This window comes from Thalassophryne amazonica, chromosome 15 (assembly GCF_902500255.1).
Source record: "Thalassophryne amazonica chromosome 15, fThaAma1.1, whole genome shotgun sequence".
Classification (NCBI taxonomy): Eukaryota; Metazoa; Chordata; class Actinopteri; order Batrachoidiformes; family Batrachoididae; genus Thalassophryne; species Thalassophryne amazonica.
Genome location: NC_047117.1, coordinates 10,658,023 through 10,675,991, shown reverse-complemented (window position 1 = coordinate 10,675,991; position 17,969 = coordinate 10,658,023). Strand labels below are relative to the sequence as shown.

The following is a 17,969-nucleotide window of genomic DNA, read 5'->3' as shown; positions in this document are numbered from 1 at the left end:
CCAGGTGCAGCAACGAGAAGGCAATCCTCCACAGGGACCTGTGGGGAATAAAGTAGATCCAGGAGATTGGATCTGGTTGAAGGTAATTGTGGGACCTGACTGTTGTACATTCATTCCAGACAATTCAGGTGACAGTGGTGTCATTGCTCAAGCCAAAGCTAATCTGACTCAAATTCAGGATGCAATTGAAAAGGGATATGTGCAAGATGAAGGGGGATTTTTTAACTGGTTATTTTCAGGAGGTTGGAGACAATGGATGATCAAGATGGCTATGATATTTTTGTTTGTGTTCTTAGTAATGACAATGATTGCATGTTGTGTTGTTCCATGCCTTAGAACTCTGATTACCAAGTTCTTTGATAGTACGATTGCTAGTCAGCTAGTTGTGTTGGGAATTAATCCTGGGGAAGTAGATGAACTATTAGAAGTTGATGAATGTCTGTAAGGTGTTGTCCACAGTTTAACTGTGGACAAAAGGGGGAAATTGTTAAGAATAAATGAAAATACGAGGTCTATTAGAAAAGTATTATTTTTTTCAAAAACCATATGGATTTGAATCATGTGTGATTGCGTCAGACAAGCTTGAACCCTTGTGCGCATGCGTGAGTTGTTCCATGCCTGTCGGTTGCGTCATTCGCCTGTGAGCAGGCTTTGAGTGAGGAGTGGTCCAGCCCCCTCGTCGTTGTTTCATTGCCAGGAAATGGCGGAATGATTTGGGCTTTTCCATCAGAATTTTTTCAGAAACTGTTAGAGACTGGCAGCTGGAAACCATTAGAAAAATGTATCTGGCTTTCCGTGAAAATGTTACGGGTTTGGTAGAGAATAAGGAGTGTTACTGTCACTTTAAGGATGGCCCCCAGCGGCTGTGGGGCGCGCCGTGCTCCGAAGCCGCCATCGACAGGCTGAACGACCATTTCATTTCTAAACGGATGGCTGTCTGGATCCGTGACCATCGTGTGCCATTTCTCTGGTTATCACAAGAGCTGGACATCAACCATTTTCCAGCAGATTTCACTTTTAACAAGAGATTTTGTCATGGAAAGCCGAGCGGAGGCTTCACGCGTCACGATGGACAAAACCACCTCCGTTTTGGTCTCACAGGACGGCTTGGAGATGGCGTTCAGACAGCAGCTGTCGGTGGTTTTTCCATCGAGTGATTATCCGAGAAATTGTGGATGTGCCTGGACATGCCAGAACATGTCCTGTGAGGCTTCATCACGGCATTGCTTTGCGCCATGCGGCACTAATGACTAACGCCTGACATGATGTTTCATGATATGTTCAAAGGTCATGAGGTCAAGATATGTACTGCAAATAATTTTGTTGTTGCCTCTGTTTATAATCAAATGGTTTGCACATTTATGTTTGAACTATGCTGATCAATAATGAACTGTTGTGTGGGCCGCCAGAAGAGGAGGTACTGCTGCCCACCACCAGAAGGCGCCCTGCCTGAAGTGCGGGCTTCAGGCACGAGAGGGCGCTGCCGCCACGGACACAGCCGGGGTTGACAGCTGTCACTCATCAACTCATGACAGCTGTCACCCATCTCCACTTCATCAATCCACTCCATAAAAGCCGGACGTCATCTCCACCTCGCTTCCGAGATATCATCTACCTGTGAAGGTAATTTCTCTGCTGACTTAAAACTAAATAATAGTCTAATAATTGCTGCTTCTGCATTCTGTAAAATGTGAGTGATTTCATATTTTGACTGTGAAAGAACTTTGTTTCCACAGGGAAGAACAATGACTGGATTATGTGTTATCGGGGAGGCAACCTTGAAAGTGTCTGTAGAGACATTAATGACACTAAAACTGAACACATGGACCTGTTCTCATACGGAGCTGAAAACAAGAAAACAGTGATTCTTTAATTAATTAGTTACACTTTGCCGCAAAAGGCAGAAACTGGGGGTGTATGTACTGGCAATCTCTGCACCCAGGGCACTTATCAAATCAGTTCCCATCACAACATTGGACATTAAGGATTAACAACAATGCCTGCTTTATGCCATGGACTTACATGTTTTGCGCTGAGACTGAGGACGTGTGGGACTGGGAGCCCCGCCCAGACAGATTTCTGAACTGCAAACTTAAAAAACTCTGTTTTTGAAAGAAGTGTGTTCTTTTTGCTGCACATGCTGTGGGTAAAGGTTTTGTGGCGTTAAAGATGTGTATGCATTCTGAACCCATTTTTGCGCAAAGATGAATGATTTTTGACGACTGATCTGCTCTGCTGTTTTAATAAACCTGGTAGGATTAACTTGAATTTAAATTATTGTTGTCTGTGTATTCTATTTTCACTGCCCACGGACTCACGAGGGGAAACCTGAGATTTTCTATGTTTTGAGTAAAGGTTATTTTTGTAGGAAGGTGTTTTTTCCCCAACAGTTCCTGTGAGATTCCATGGGATCTCGTCTGTCAATCCAGGAAGTGTTTGACATTTGAACATTTCCTGTTTTACTGCCCCTATGACGGCTGCAGCAAGCGTTACTCCAACTCTAGTGACCGCTTAAAGCACGCGCACACCCATTACGTGGACAAACCGTACTACTGCAAGATGGTTGGCTGCATGAAGCGCTACACAGATCCCAGCTTGCTACGCAATCAACTCAATCAATCAACTTTTTTCTTATATAGCGCCAAATCACAACAAACAGTTGCCCCAAGGCGCTCCATATTGTAAGGCAAGGCCATACAATAATTATGAAAAACCCCAACGGTCAAAACGACCCCCTATGAGCAAGCACTTGGCAACAGTGGGAAGGAAAAACTCCCTTTTAACAGGAAGAAACCTCCAGCAGAACCAGGAAAGATCTTGCGTATACGCAAGATACGCAAGCATATCAAGGCTCACGGACACTTTGTTTCTCAAGAGCAAGGTGCCTGCAGCAGGCCTGGATTGAGGCCAGCCCTGGACGGGCACCGGACTGCCACTGAATCGCATGCTGGAGGCGGAGCTCACATCATCATCCCTGGGGCTGCTGCAGCCCTCCTGGGAAGCCTGGTGACCTCTTTGCCTCTCTCTGCACTCTACCAAGCCAGAGCGTTGAGTCCCCACTTTGCTCCGGTGTTCTCACTTGAAGGAAGACACCGCTGGACCGCGGGGCCGCTTGGCCTCTCAGAGTCCCCCCCGGTACACTGAGGACTCTCAGCTGCATTAATGTTGGGGTTGGGAACTGTGGGGCAGAAAGAGGTAGGAGATGAAGAGGAAGAAGGAAAAGAGGAGGTGCTGAACCCTTCTACAGGAGCAGGCCTCAGACATAGTGACCCCTTTTCATGGGTGGTGGTTCCCTTCAGGGCTCTTCTCGTCAAACCGACTGTCATCAGCTAGGATGTGCAGTGAGACATCTCACTGTGCATACATCCAGGGAGTGTGTCGTCATGTTTTTCTGTGTTTGTGTGTATGCCCACACAGACGTACGGATCAGTGCTGCCTGCAGAGCCGTAAACAAGACTTCAAATTTTATTTTGTTAAAGCACAGCTGTCAGTGTTGGGCAACATAAACATTTTACAACCTGCATATGTCAGCGGTCTCATGGCTTTTGAGTCTTTGTTTCAACAATGTTTCGTTTATGTCAAGAAAAAACTACAGAGAAGAGCCACGTGTCTTATCGGCCATTTATAATGGAGGGTCTCCTTCTACTGCGACCTTTATTCTCGTGAAAAAAGCAGTTCCCAAAAGGTTGTGTCAACTCTCAGAGACTGCATATAAAAAGCAAAGATATATATATATATATATATATATATATATATATATATATATATATATATAGACCCTTCGGCTGCTCCCTTGTTTGCACTCGGGGTCGCCTCAGCAAATCCAAGGTGGATCTGCATGTTGAATTGGCACAGGTTTTACGCTGGATACCCTTCCTGACGCAACTCAGCTAAGGCTAATAGGGTGATAAATGCAATATTTTTGTTTGGTGCACTGGGTGGTGGCTTAGGGGCAGGTATTTCAATTTATGAGTGACATATTACTTCTATATCCATGGCCCTATGACTGTAGCTGATCTCCCCAAGCTAGCAATGACTGCTAATAAGTGATAACTGCACTAACACACAAATTAAATCAAACCAAAATTTCACTTAATGAAAACACAGGCTTCTTAGACAGTCTTTTAGTGCAATTAACCCCACAGCAAGCCATAACATCGCTGATATATGAAATAAAATACCCGGATAGGACAAACACAGTTGAGGACACTGCAGATAGCAGAACCTGCTAGTTGCTGTGGGCCAGACCGTGTTTGTCTCCATTTGACCGAGTACACTAGCTGTCACTCAAAGTGACCACGCCCCAAATTATTCATAACTTTATGTCTTTAAATAGGCTTAAATGAATGTTATATAAAAATTCACCTCCAATAAAGTTGCCATTAATGATGAAACTAGCTGTAGAGACCAAAACCTTATTGGTACCAGGCTGTAAACATGTTTATTTCTGCTGGGAATCTGGAGATTTTAACATGAGCTTCTATCTGGAAGTTACTTGCTTTTGGAGCTTCTTTTTTTATGACAGGTGGTTGCCAGTTGGTAGAAAGTGACTTTAGAATCCATGCCCAAGGCAGATAAGTCAAATAATTCATTAGAGGAAAACTGAATACCAAGAATGGGTGTCTTTTTTTGTGAAATAGTGACCTGACTGATATATAAGTTGAAAAGTGATCTGTGCATGGCTGCCAGTTGTCTCATTGTTTCTTTGAACTTGCAGAGATGTTCTTGACTCATGTGTCATGGTTGGAACCATTAAGAGACTGGACTGGACCCCAGGATGCAGGTAGCAGATACAGGAGATTAGGTGCAAAAAGGTCAGGAGTTTAATACTAACAAACGTGGATGTGAAAAATACAAATGTGACCAAAGTCCAAAAATACAAGTGTACACAATAACAGTGACATGAAAAAAAAATCCAAATTGGCTAAAATACAAAAAGACAGGGTGTTTAAACTACAACGAAAAGCGACTGTCAATACAGATGAGAGACAAATTTACAAACAGCCGATTGAGGGGAGGTGACTGACGTAAGGCGTGACGACTAACAGGGACAGAAGGTAATCAACCGGCAAAAGGCAAACACAAAGGTGAGCCTTAAAGACAAACTTAACTATTTACCAACAGGTGTGACCAGGGCAAATAGAAGAGCAGGGACGTGTGGGTAAAATCAAAGCGTACAAAGATATGACAAAAAAATGAATGGACAGCCCAAGTGGAAAATAAAACCGGATCATGTAATATTAAACCAACAAATAAAGTGCGATTCTTACAGGAACTAACATGGAACTTCAATAGCAGAAAACATAACAAGTCAGAAATTAATAATGGACACGTGCAATAATTACGGGAATAGTGAAACAGATACAGAGAAAACAGGAGGAGGCAAAATAAAGACGCTACATGGTGATCACACTCTGGGACTCAAAGGGGCAGGAATACTTAGACATGGAGAACAGAGGGATGAATGAAAGCTCTCACACACAAGGTAGACGGAACGAGACAAGAGGGGATGACAGCTGACATGCGCCCCAAGGGACCACCCACACAGCTGACGTACAGACACCACGCACAGCTGTCAGACAGAACCATGGCAACTGTGCATGGCCCATCCACACACACACACACACAGACACAGGAGGACATGCTCGTACATTCACTCCCACATTCATCCACGACAAGAAGGTGTGACAGACGTAACATACAGACAGATGACCGTACCACATGCACACCAGACAGAGAGACACCATGAGGACAACTTCCACATGCAGGAACTCAAACATGACAGGGGACAGTAATGACAAGAAAAGAACACAAAAACACCTCAAAAGAACCAAACCCCAAGATCGTGGGTACTATATACAAATAATGAATGATTATAAGTTCAATGGTACGAATATTTCATGAGGTAAAAGCTGGAGCATACCATTCAAAGAGGTGAAACCGCGTTGAATGGTTTGTTTCAGCTTTCACTGAATTAAATATTCGTTCCATTGAAAGAATGTAAATACAACCCCTGGCAAAAATTATGGAATCACCGGCCTCGGAGGATGTTCATTCAGTTGTTTAATTTTGTAGAAAAAAAGCAGATCACAGACATGACACAAAACTAAAGTCATTTCAAATGGCAACTTTCTGGCTTTAAGAAACACTATAAGAAATCAAGAAAAAAAGATTGTGGCAGTCAGTAACGGTTACTTTTTTAGACCAAGCAAAGGAAAAAAATATGGAATCACTCAATTCTGAGGAAAAAATTATGGAATCACCCTATAAATTTTCATCCCCAAAACTAACACCTGCATCATATCAGATCTGCTCATTAGTCTGCATCTAAAAAGGAGTGAACACACCTTGGAGAGCTGTTGCACCAAGTGGACTGACATGAATCATGGCTCCAACACGAGAGATGTCAATTGAAACAAAGGAGAGGATTATCAAACTCTTAAAAGAGAGTAAATCATCACGCAATGTTGCAAAAGATGTTGGTTGTTCACAGTCAGCTATGTCTAGACTCTGGACCAAATACAAACAACATGGGAAGGTTGTTAAAGGCAAACATACTGGTAGACCAAGGAAGACATCAAAGCGTCAAGACAGAAAACTTAAAGCAATATGTCTCAAAAAACGAAAAATGTACAACAAAACAAATGAGGAACGAATGGGAGGAAACTGGAGTCAACGTCTGTGACTGAACTGTAAGAAACCGCCTAAAGGAAATGGAATTTACATACAGAAAAGCTAAACGAAAGGCATCATTAACACCTAAACAGAAAAAAACAAGGTTACAATAGGCTAAGGAAAAGCAATTGTGGACAGTGGATGACTGGATGAAAGTCATATTCAGTGATGAATCTCGAATCTGTATTGGGCAAGGTGATGATGCTGGAACTTTTGTTTGGTGCCTTTCCAATGAGATTTATAAAGATGACTGCCTGAAGAGAACATGTAAATTTCCACAGTCATTGATGATATGGGGCTGCATGTCAGGTAAAGGCACTGGGGAGATGGCTGTCATTACATCATCAATAAATGCACAAGTTTATGTTGATATTTTGGACAATTGAAAGGATGTTTGGGGATGATGAAATCATTTTTCATGATGATAATGCATCTTACCATAGAGCAAAAACTGCAAAAACATTCCTTGCAAAAAGACACATAGGGTCAATGTCATGGCATAGGGTCAATGTCAATGAGCAGATCTGATTTGATGCAGGTGTTAATTTGGGGGATGAAAATTTACAGGGTGATTCCATAATTTTTTCCTCAGAATTGAGTGATTCCATATTTTTTTCCTCTGCTTGGTGTTGTGTGGGCCGCTGAAGAGGAGGTACTGCTGGCCCACCGCCACTAGAGGGCGCCCTGCCTGGAGTGCGGGCTCCAGGCACCGGAGGGCGCTGCCGCCTTACAGGAGCAGCCAGGATGACAGCTGCCACCCATCACTGGAGACAGCTGATCCCAATTAACAAGGAGGTATATCAACAGGACGGCATCTCCACCTCATTTGCCGAGATATCGCCTTACCAAAGAGGTAACCATCTCAGCCTGCACACACGTGTGACTTTAATTGTATTCTCGTTTGATTATCTGTAGGACAGCTGACTACTAGACAACATTCGGATAAGTACTCACCTTCCTACATTGTTGTTGACGAGAGGTGGAGGTGGACTCTCCACCCTCCGTGTTGCTGGGTGCAGCCGCATCCACACCTGACTGTTTCTGTTTCTTGCCAGCAGTACCGGATCCGACGAGCGGAGGCAGTGGCCACCTGGGAATTCGGGACTTGGCGGCTCCAGTATTCCCGGGGTTCGGTGGCAGAGGAAATCGGGTTGGTTCCGGTTCGACTTGGACAGACGTCTCCTATCGTCGAGCCTGCCCACACGACACCGTTGTAATTGGACTCCATTTCAATATTGTAATCGGTTGTATTTGTTGTGCCTGTTTCACAGCAGTAAAAGCAGTGTTATTCGACTCCTCCATTGTCCGTTCATTTGCGCCCCCTGTTGTGGGTCCGTGTTCCTACACTTTCACAACACTTGGTCTAAAAAAGTAACTGTTACTGACTGCCACAATCTTTTTTTCTTGATTTCGTATAGTGTTTCTTAAAGCCAGAAAGTTGCCATTTGAAATGACTTTAGTTTTGTGTCATGTCTGTGATCTGCTTTTTTTCTACAAAATTAAACAACTGAATGAACATCCTCTGAGGCCGGTGATTCCATAATTTTTGCCAGGGGTTGTACATTCATTATTTGTTTTATATAACAGCTAAAATGGATCCTTGTCATTTGATATTTTATTAATTTATAAACAACAGAAAAGGGACTTACATTTTGGTGTTCCGTTGTAACATGTAGTCCAGTGATGCTGTGCACTGACTTCAGACTTCCATAAAAAAAAAGACTTTGTGTAGTTTCTCAGTCCAGCCACAAATCATGTCAGTGTTTCATGTGTTTCAGAGTGCAATGGTACCAAACATATGGAACCAAATTTGCACTCTAAATGGAACCAAGTCGCACTCTAAATGCAATGCAACACAAATGGTATGAATTAATACGTCATGTGACATACAAAGCACCAATCAAATGACAAGGACCCACTCAGCTGTTATATAATAACCATTATGATATGTGAAACTAGGATATATTCATGCACAGACTGACCATGTGATCTTCTCCAAGTTGCAGTACCACTAAAATGGCCCTTGGTGTAACTGAATGCAGATTTGCAATGATGAAGTTTGATCTTAAGTCACCTCATCCTATTAATCATTCCAAGACAAACATCTGAAATAGATCTGCTATATTTTTATTTTTTTTACAAAAACCAGACACCACCAACGGAGTACCAACTTCTGGTAGGAACAATGTGTGGACAAAAACATGCAGGACTTATTGTACGTTCTCTCTAACAGTAAAAAAACAAAAAAAAGAATACAAAGGGGTAAATGTCTGACTATGCCCGCATGTGGCCAGTATCATGTTGATTAATCTTGTTTTCTTATTTGCACAGGCGTCTATATCAGTATTCCAATGGTGTCTAAGTGCCTTGTGAGAAATATATAACAGACACAATATAAAAAATATTATTAAATATATAAATAAATGTACTTTTCATGACATTTTTAAAAAGTTGATTATTTTTTCTTTTTATTTGACAACAGATGTTTGTACATCAGAGCCACTGCAACATTTTCACAGATAATGCTGTTTGTGATATTGAGTCACAGTCAATCAACATACTGAAAGAATGGAAAAAAACCCCACCTCCATTTCTTTTTTTACGAGTATGTTTTGTTGTGCGTATGTCACCATGTCAATTTGCACCTTGGTGAGCTGGCTTTCCATGGTTTGGTGGATTGCGCAAAATTCAGTAAAATGTCACAACATTTTGATGACATGAAACTGCAGAGCCTGTCAAAATAAATATCCCAAATTTTTTGACTTTGTGAGACTAAAGGTGGCTCTTGTTGGACTGTATAGCTCACAAACTATGAGGGATGAATGTAAATCTCCTGCACAGCCTCTCAGCTTTTTGGTCCAGAAGGATCTTACTCAAACTGTTACTGAGGCGACAAAGTTGCTCCAGCTAGCGCTCAGTGTTCCAGCTACTACAGTATCCATGGAGCGGTCATTCTCAGCACTGAAAAGGATCAACACATACAGTCGGAACAGGACTGATCAAGGACGACTTTCTTCCCTGGCAGTGATTTCCGTTGAGACAGAAAGACTTTTAAAACTGAAGGAAGATAAGAAAAAATTCCACAAACAAGTCAATGAGGCTTTTGTTCAGAAGGAGTGGCGCCTGGACTTCATTTATAAGTAAAGGTAAGGCCATAATAATGTTTTTTATTTAAATGTGCTTTTTTGTGTGCTACAGTTTATATGTGTAAAGAATGCTGAAATGAGATTTTAAACATAACCCGTGAACTACTGCCAATCAAACGGCGAATGAGCTACTCTGTAGGGGTCATATGTTTGTAAATCTGACTGTGATGAAGTCAGTGCCTCACCAGCCATCAACCTCACTGCATGTCACTGTGCAGCAGCATTGCTTTGGCTGCAGACCTGAATGAATTAATCAGCTTGTGGTAGAGCAGAGATGGCTGCTCTAAGGTGACACTTAGAACTCAGTTCAAGGGAGATCAGCAAAAATGTGAGCTTCAGCTTACAACGTCTACAAAACCTACAAAGGTGTGTCAATTCTTCCAGCACCACCTCTGCTTCCTCCCACTCACCCTTCCTTTCATCTCACCTTCTCTTTTTCCATGTGTATGGGGTGAGACGCCTCTCCCTTGTTGTGTTACAATAACTAGCAGATGAGCGACTGCCTGGTGACAGTAACAGGCCAATGACTTCCAGATCTGTCTGACTAGAAGACAATATTAGGTTCCAGACTCGAAGTCAGTCATGGATGATCAAGTGCTCATCTCAGGTGATCAAAGGTAAGAACATAATGAAACATCATCATATGACTTTACAACAACAACAACAATAACAACAACAGTCACTTGCTGAACAGGTTGTGAAATATCAGCAGCTGGTCATCATGATAAATAATGTTGAATTTTAGGGTGACCGTGGCTTTAGATCGTATAACACATTTATTTCATGTGTTTTTTGATAATAGAATCATCTTTTGATTGATTTATAACCAATGTTTGTATCAAAATGCTCTGATTTCAGCTGCTTTAATGTGAATGAATCTGTCTTATTTTAATACATTGTTACTACTCATTTAAGGCAGTAAACTGAATATCTGTGTTTTTGCTGCAACAAAGCATTTCATGGCCTCATCTCGGGCTCTGGAAAACAATGATCGACAATTTCAAATTTTTCTAACATTTTATGGCATTCACAAGCAATAAAATATAAATACAATAATTCACTGATAATGTACATAATCGTTTGATGAATTGTGCTGATTAATCCATTTTTTGATTAATTATTATAACCTGTTTCTGGACTTTGTGGAGCCATATTTTGGGCCGTAAACTTAACAATTGTTATTTTTTTTAATTAATTAGACAAGATCTGCTTGAAAATTAGTAAAATGATTCTGAAATACTTAAAGTTAACACCTGGAAATTTCACTTTTGGCCTTAGCTGATGAAGAATAAACATCAAAAAGCACATTTTGGTAGAAGGAGGGTGTGCAGTCAGGATCACTATAGCAGACCGGAGATGGGTCTGCTTGCTGATTTGGCCAACATTTTATGCAGGATGTGCTACTTTACACATCTCCACATGACAAGAGTAGAGTTTGGTGCATTAAGCCCTCTGCTCCCCACTTCCACCACCTACGTCTATCCATATGAAACAAAGTTTTATGGCAGTTGTTTTAAAATCTGTATTATCGTAACCGACCTTAATTATCTCACAGCTTGTCAGAGTTTGGTTTTATGATTCAGGGACAGAAGTAAGGGCCCCTTCACACATAGTACGAATAAATACAAATCAGGGAGAATCACGGTGGAAGAGCTCATATGAGCGAATCACGAAAACCTCAAGCTGACAGGCAGGCATGAAAGATCACACTGTGACGGTTTCGTGCATGAGCGTGCATTAAACCCTTGCAGCGGGAACACAGTGTGAGCAGCTGGACTATGTGTAACCACATCATGCAGCTGCTGTGAAAAAAAAAAATCATGGCACTCACAAGATTCGAACCTGCTCTGATTGCCAGCCAGAAACTTTACCACTGAGCTACTATCGCTGTCCTGTAAAGGGTGTAGATAATTCCTGAAATCAACAAGGAGATAGACGCATTTAAAAAAAAATAAAACCACACTTGCGGTTAGTGCAAATCAGTCTGAATAGAACCCCAATGAATGCGGGTCAGTCCAAAAACAACAATATTTATTCATCCAAAAACATGGTTGAAACACAAAAAAACAGAGAGGTGACAAGTCCAATAAAAATACAATTCAAACCTCTCAGGTTAAAGGGAATTAGGAAGGTGACATGTAGAGGACCAGGATAACACAAAAATACAATACAAGAAGGACCAAAAACTCTTAACCAACTACTCACAACTGGAAGGAACAACTGGCAACACAGGCGAGAGGTAACAAACAACAATGAGCCCGCAAAGGTAAGGAGGACAAGGGTGCGGTTTAAATACACAAACCCATTAACACACAAGTGTGGCAATTATGGGTAGTTTGTCAACGTGTGACAATGAGAGTTGGCTGCAACAAGTAATAAAAGAACAAATAACAGGAGGGCGGCAGAGAACAACTAACGTAAGCAAAGGTGACTGAACCATGTGAGCAATTAACCAAAACACACAAGGGGGCAACAGACTAAGACAAAGCATAAACCGCACAAATGACTGTGGTGACTTTACAACATAAAAACTCATTCTGAAGTGAACTGAAGACCTAAGCAGGAAGGTGATCAAACAGAGACATGAGAAATAACCACAAAAAAAAACAAGACAGACAATAATAAACCAAAAATTCAAATACATGATCACAGAAAAGAGGGTGTGAAATAAACACTGCAAAACCAGAAAACAACAAGATGTTGTATCACTGATGAAGGAGACGGACAAAAGAGACATCACGTGCAACAGACTGGGGAGAACATATGACAACTGACAGGACAGACCTAACGACAACCTAACACACCAGATATGGGTAAGGGTGGAGGCAACGTGCACAGCACACACCTGAGCAAGCTGAGTGCACAAGAACACACACACACACACACACACACACACACACACACACACACACACACACACACACACACACACACACACACACACACACACACGCACACACACCCCAGTCGGACCCCAGGAAGAAATTCCGCAAACCAGGGGTGAAGAACTCAAAAAACCATGAGACAGAAGCATATTAAACATAGACTGAAAAGTCTGACCACCGTGGAAAGCTGGGGCAAACAGAGTGCCAGGTACTTGGCTGAAGCTGGACACGTAAGTCAAAGGCTGGCCCAGGCACTGACTGGTGGAACCGGCGATGATCGGCGTGGGGATGCTTGGCCAGGGACAAAACACAGGAGGTACTGGGTTCTGGCTCTTTGGCCCGCAGGAGTTCATAGAAGAGGCTGAGCGAGTGAATGTACGGGAGGAACCTAGGTGAATGTATGGCATCCAGGAATCCTCCGCTGTGCTTAGGACAGGGACGTCCAGCCCCGCTCCACTGCTGCGTACCGAAGTGGGAAATTCAGTTCCGTCCCAGAGTCGTCCTTGGAAGCGGAAAACAAAAGATGTAGTGAGAACTGACAGCTCCTCTGAGCCATTGGGCGTGGTGGACACTGAAAACACTGCTGTGACGTCATCAGGCGTCAGAGTAGGCAGCTCCTCTGAGACATCGGACACGGTGGATGCTGAAACCACTTCTGTGGCAGCCTCCGCCATGTTGTCCTCTGAAGCTGGAGCTGACGGTTCCCTGGTGATGTCATCAAACGTGACTGCTGACAGCACCATGGCGACCTCCTCCTCTGTGTCATATTCAGAAACAAGCATCTCTGCTTTGATCATGAATGCTGCGGGGGGGTTAGCACTGTTGTGATGCTCTCTACGGGGTGACTAACGGGTTTCTGATGCCATTCTCAGGCATGGAGGAGGACGGCTCCTCTGTGACGTCAGGCTCCACGGTGTCATCAGGCACCGGAACAAGAAGCTTCTCGGTCATTGGGAAGGAGGCTACCAAGGCCTGTGCCGTTACTCCCATTCATGGAGATGGACAGATCCTCTGTGACGTCATCAAGCTCTGGAGCGAGTTGATCCTCAGCGACGCCATTGAGAAGGAGCCGGGTCCTGCTCTGACTCCTGGGCACAGCCAGACCCACATTCCAGCCTGTAACATGTGGCACAGTGATTAACGTGGCCCTCCTCCCACCTGGAGCCGAGAGGTGGGCCAGTACAGATGCACAGAGGCTCTGCCGGGACTGATGGGCCAGCTGATGAGCCTGACTGGGGGAAGGTGCCCTCTGCGTGCTCCTCCAGTTCATAAGACAGCTCCAGTGCCGGGACCGGCAGTTCCATGGAGATGTCCGCTGGAACTGCGTGGCCCACCACTGCCAGTATAAGGCTGGAACTGCTGTCTGAACTGCAACAAAAAATAGATAGATTACTGTCCCCCACACCCACCCGAGTCCCCAGACTGCTCAGTTGGGAAGCTGGAACTCCTTTCAAGGTTTGGCCCAATGGTCAAATCAAATCAAATCAATTTTATTTATATAGCGCCAAATCACAACAAACAGTTGCCCCAAGGCGCTTTATATTGTAAGGCTAAAGCCATACAACAATTACAGAAAAACCCCAACGGTCAAAACAACCCCCTATGAGCAAGCACTTGGCGACAGTGGGAAGGAAAAACTCCATTTTAACAGGAAGAAACCTCCAGCAGAACCAGGCTCAGGGAGGGGCAGTCTTCTGCTGGGACTGGTTGGGGCTGAGGGGAGAGAATCAGGAAAAAGACATGCTGTGGAGGGGAGCAGAGATCAATCACTAATGATTAAATGCAGAGTGGTGCATACAGAGCAAAAGAGAAAGAAACACTCAGTGCATCATGGGAACCCCCCAGCAGTCTAAGTCTATAGCAGCATAACTAAGGGATGGTTCAGGGTCAAGTAAGCCTGCTGTCTGAGAGCGAAGTGCTCTATTGTGGTGATATGGTACTATGAGGTCCCTAAGATAAGATGGGACCTGATTATTCAAAACCTTATAAGTAAGAAGTTTTAGATCTTTGAGTTCATCTCATACAAAATGGGAGCAAAACCAAAAGTGTTGCATTTATATTTTTGTTGAGTGTATATTCTGGAATTAACAGGGAGCCAATGAAGAGAAGCCAATATGAGTGAAATATGCTCTCTCCTTCTAGTCCCTGTCAGTACTCTAGCTGCAGCATTTTGAATTAACTGAAGGCTTTTCAGGGAACTTATAGGACAACCTAATAATAATGAATTACAATAGTCCAGCCTAGAAGAAATAAATGCATGAATTAGCTTTTCAGCATCACTCTGAGACAAGACCTTTCTAATTTTAGAGATACTGCGCAAATGCAAAAAAGCAGTCCTACATATTTGCTTAATATGCGCATTGAAGGACATATCATGGGTATCATCTGCGTAACATTGAAAATTTAAGCAATGCTTTCTAATAATACTGCCTAAGGAAAGCATGTATAAAGTGAATAAAATCGGTCCTTGCACAGAACCTTGTGGAACTCCATAATTAACCTTAGTCTGTGAAGAAATTTCCCCATTTACATGAACAAATTGTAATCTATTAGATAAATATGATTCAAATTACTGCAGCGCAGTGCCTTTAATACCTATGGCATGCTCTAATCTCTGTAATAAAATTTTATGGTCAACAGTATCAAAAGCAGCACTGAGGTCTAACAGGACGAGCACAGAGATGAGTCCACTGTCTGAGGCCATAAGAAGATCATTTGTAACCTTCACTAATGCTGTTTCTGTACTATGATGAATTCTGAAACCTGACTGAAACTCTTCAAATAGACCATTCCTCTGCAGATGATCAGTTAGCTGTTTTACAACTACCCTTTCAAGAATTTTTGAGAGAAAAGGAAGGTTGGAGATTGGCCTATAATTAGCTAAGATAGCTGGGTCAACTAATGACTTTTTAAGTAATGGTTTAATTACTGCCACCTTAAAAGCCTGTGGTACATAGCCAACTAATAAAGATAGATTGATCATATTTAAGATCGAAGCATTAATTAATGGTAGGGCTTCCTTGAGTAGCCTGGTAGGAATGGGGTCTAATAGACATGTTGATGGTTTGGAGGAAGTGACTAATGAAAATAACTCAGACAGAACAATCGGAGAGAAAGAGTCTAACCAAATACCAGCATTACTGAAAGCAGCCGAACATAAAGATATCTTTGGGATGGTTATGAATAATTTTTTCTCTAATACAGGGCTGTGAAATGAAAATTGTGAAATCCGAGGAAAATTCACAGGGGTCTGCAACCCCCCAGAGGAGCCGGGGTCTCCGGCCTTGTGGGGCCCCAGAAACCAAATAAAATTTTCATCTACTGATGCATTTTCAACATCTCCTGGAAGAACAAATCTCAAAATTAGTTCATATTTAAATGATCCTCGATTCAACCTTTCATTTGAACCGTCAATGATGATGTTGAAATAACAGAGTATGACGTGGAAGTAGGACATGGAATGATTTTCCTTTTAATTGTAAACCAAATTATGCATTAACTCAGAACAATTAAACTACATGAAATTCATGAAGACTGAAAAGACTGTTAAACAATGTCTAAAACCACAGCTAAAGATTGTAGAATATTTAAAAAAATCAGGGTAAAATATCAATAACATACCTAATAATAAAAAGCTACACATTCTTGTGTAAATTCTTGTAAATCCACTCAAAGCCACAATGTCTTTTTTTCCCCATGAAAAAAGGTCTACATTAATAAAAACTAATTTACATTGCTGTGTAAATTCATGTAGCCTAAATTCATTCAAAGCCACAATGTCTTTTTCAATCAAAGAAAGTCTAGATTAATGAAAGAAAAAAAAAGCACATAATCTTTTCTGAAATCCTGTTTGAACAGCACAATGTTTATTTTCCAGAGAGAGAAAAAAATTCTTACCAGTTCGCTTTTCCCGTTTATCTTTCAGGTGTGTTGATGAAGCCAACAACAATTCCACGGATTCTTGTCCTTATCAGACTTTTTCAAACCGTCTTTCTCGCCATCTTCGCTCTGTCTGATGTCGCTCTGTGACACAGACATGCTGCAAAATTCTTCTTTTAAAAACTTGAAAGTTCTAAAAGTTTGCGATCTCCACATGCTATGTTTAGCTAGCTTCGCACGGGAGCCACACAGCACCACCGCAGCAACCAACCAGTCCCGCTTTACGTCAACTGTCGTAACAGCCACCTTGTGAGTGGCATTTATTTTCCTCGAAACTCCGCGGATCCGAGGAAACTGATTTGTATCTGTAACACACAGATCAGTGTCTGCAGACTTATAAAACTTGCATGATGTCATAAAAAAAGACAATGCTTTGCGATAAGCATTTTAAAAACTCAGTAACGATCACAATTAAAGAGTACAACACTGACACTCCCGCACCCCTCCTCCATGATGAAATCCGCGGAGTTTTCACAGCCCTGCTAATAGTTAAAATTTTATTTGCAAAGAAAGTCATTACTAGTTAAAGTTAAAGGAATACTCGGCTCAATAGAGCTCTGACTCTTTGTCAGCCTGGCTACAGTGCTGAAAAGAAACCTGGGGTTGTTCTTATTTTCTTCAATTAGTGATGAATAGTAAGATGCCCTAGCTTTACTGAGGGCTTTTTTTATAGAGCAACAGACTCTTTTTCCAGGCTAAATGAAGATCTTCTAAACTAGTGAGACGCCATTTCCTCTCCAGCTTATGGGTTATCTGCTTTAAGCTGCGAGTTTGTGGGTTATACCACGGAGTCAGGCACTTCTGATTTAAGGCTCTCTTTTTCAGAGGTGCTACAGCATCCAAAGTTGTGCTCAATGAGGATGTAAAGCTATTGATGAGATAATCTATCTCACTCACAGAGTTTAGGTAGCTACTCTGCACTGTGTTGGTATATGGCATTGAAGAACATAACAAAGAAGGAATCATATCCTTAAACCTAGTTACAGCGCTTTCAGAAAGACTTCTACTGTAATGAAACTTATTCCCCACTGCTGGGTAGTCCATTAAAGTAAACATAAATGTTATTAAGAAATGATCAGACAAAAAGGGGTTTTCAGGGAATACTGTTAAGTCTTCAATTTCTATGTCATATGTCAGAACAAGATCTAAAGTGATTAAAGTGGTGGGTGGGCTCATTTACATTTTGAGCGAAGCCAACTGAGTCTAATAATAGATTAAATGCAGTGTTGAGGCTGTCATTCTCAGCATCTATGTGGATGTTAAAATCACCCACTATAATTATCTTATCTGAGCTAAGCACTAAGTCAGACAAAAGGTCTGAAAA

General features: G+C 42.1%; 1 pseudogene; it reads left to right on the top strand.

The window, feature by feature from the left end:
* The first annotated feature begins 2,460 nt into the window (after positions 1-2,460).
* LOC117525804 lies at positions 2,461-3,413 on the top strand (annotated as a pseudogene).
* Positions 3,414-17,969: the final 14,556 nt, after the last annotated feature.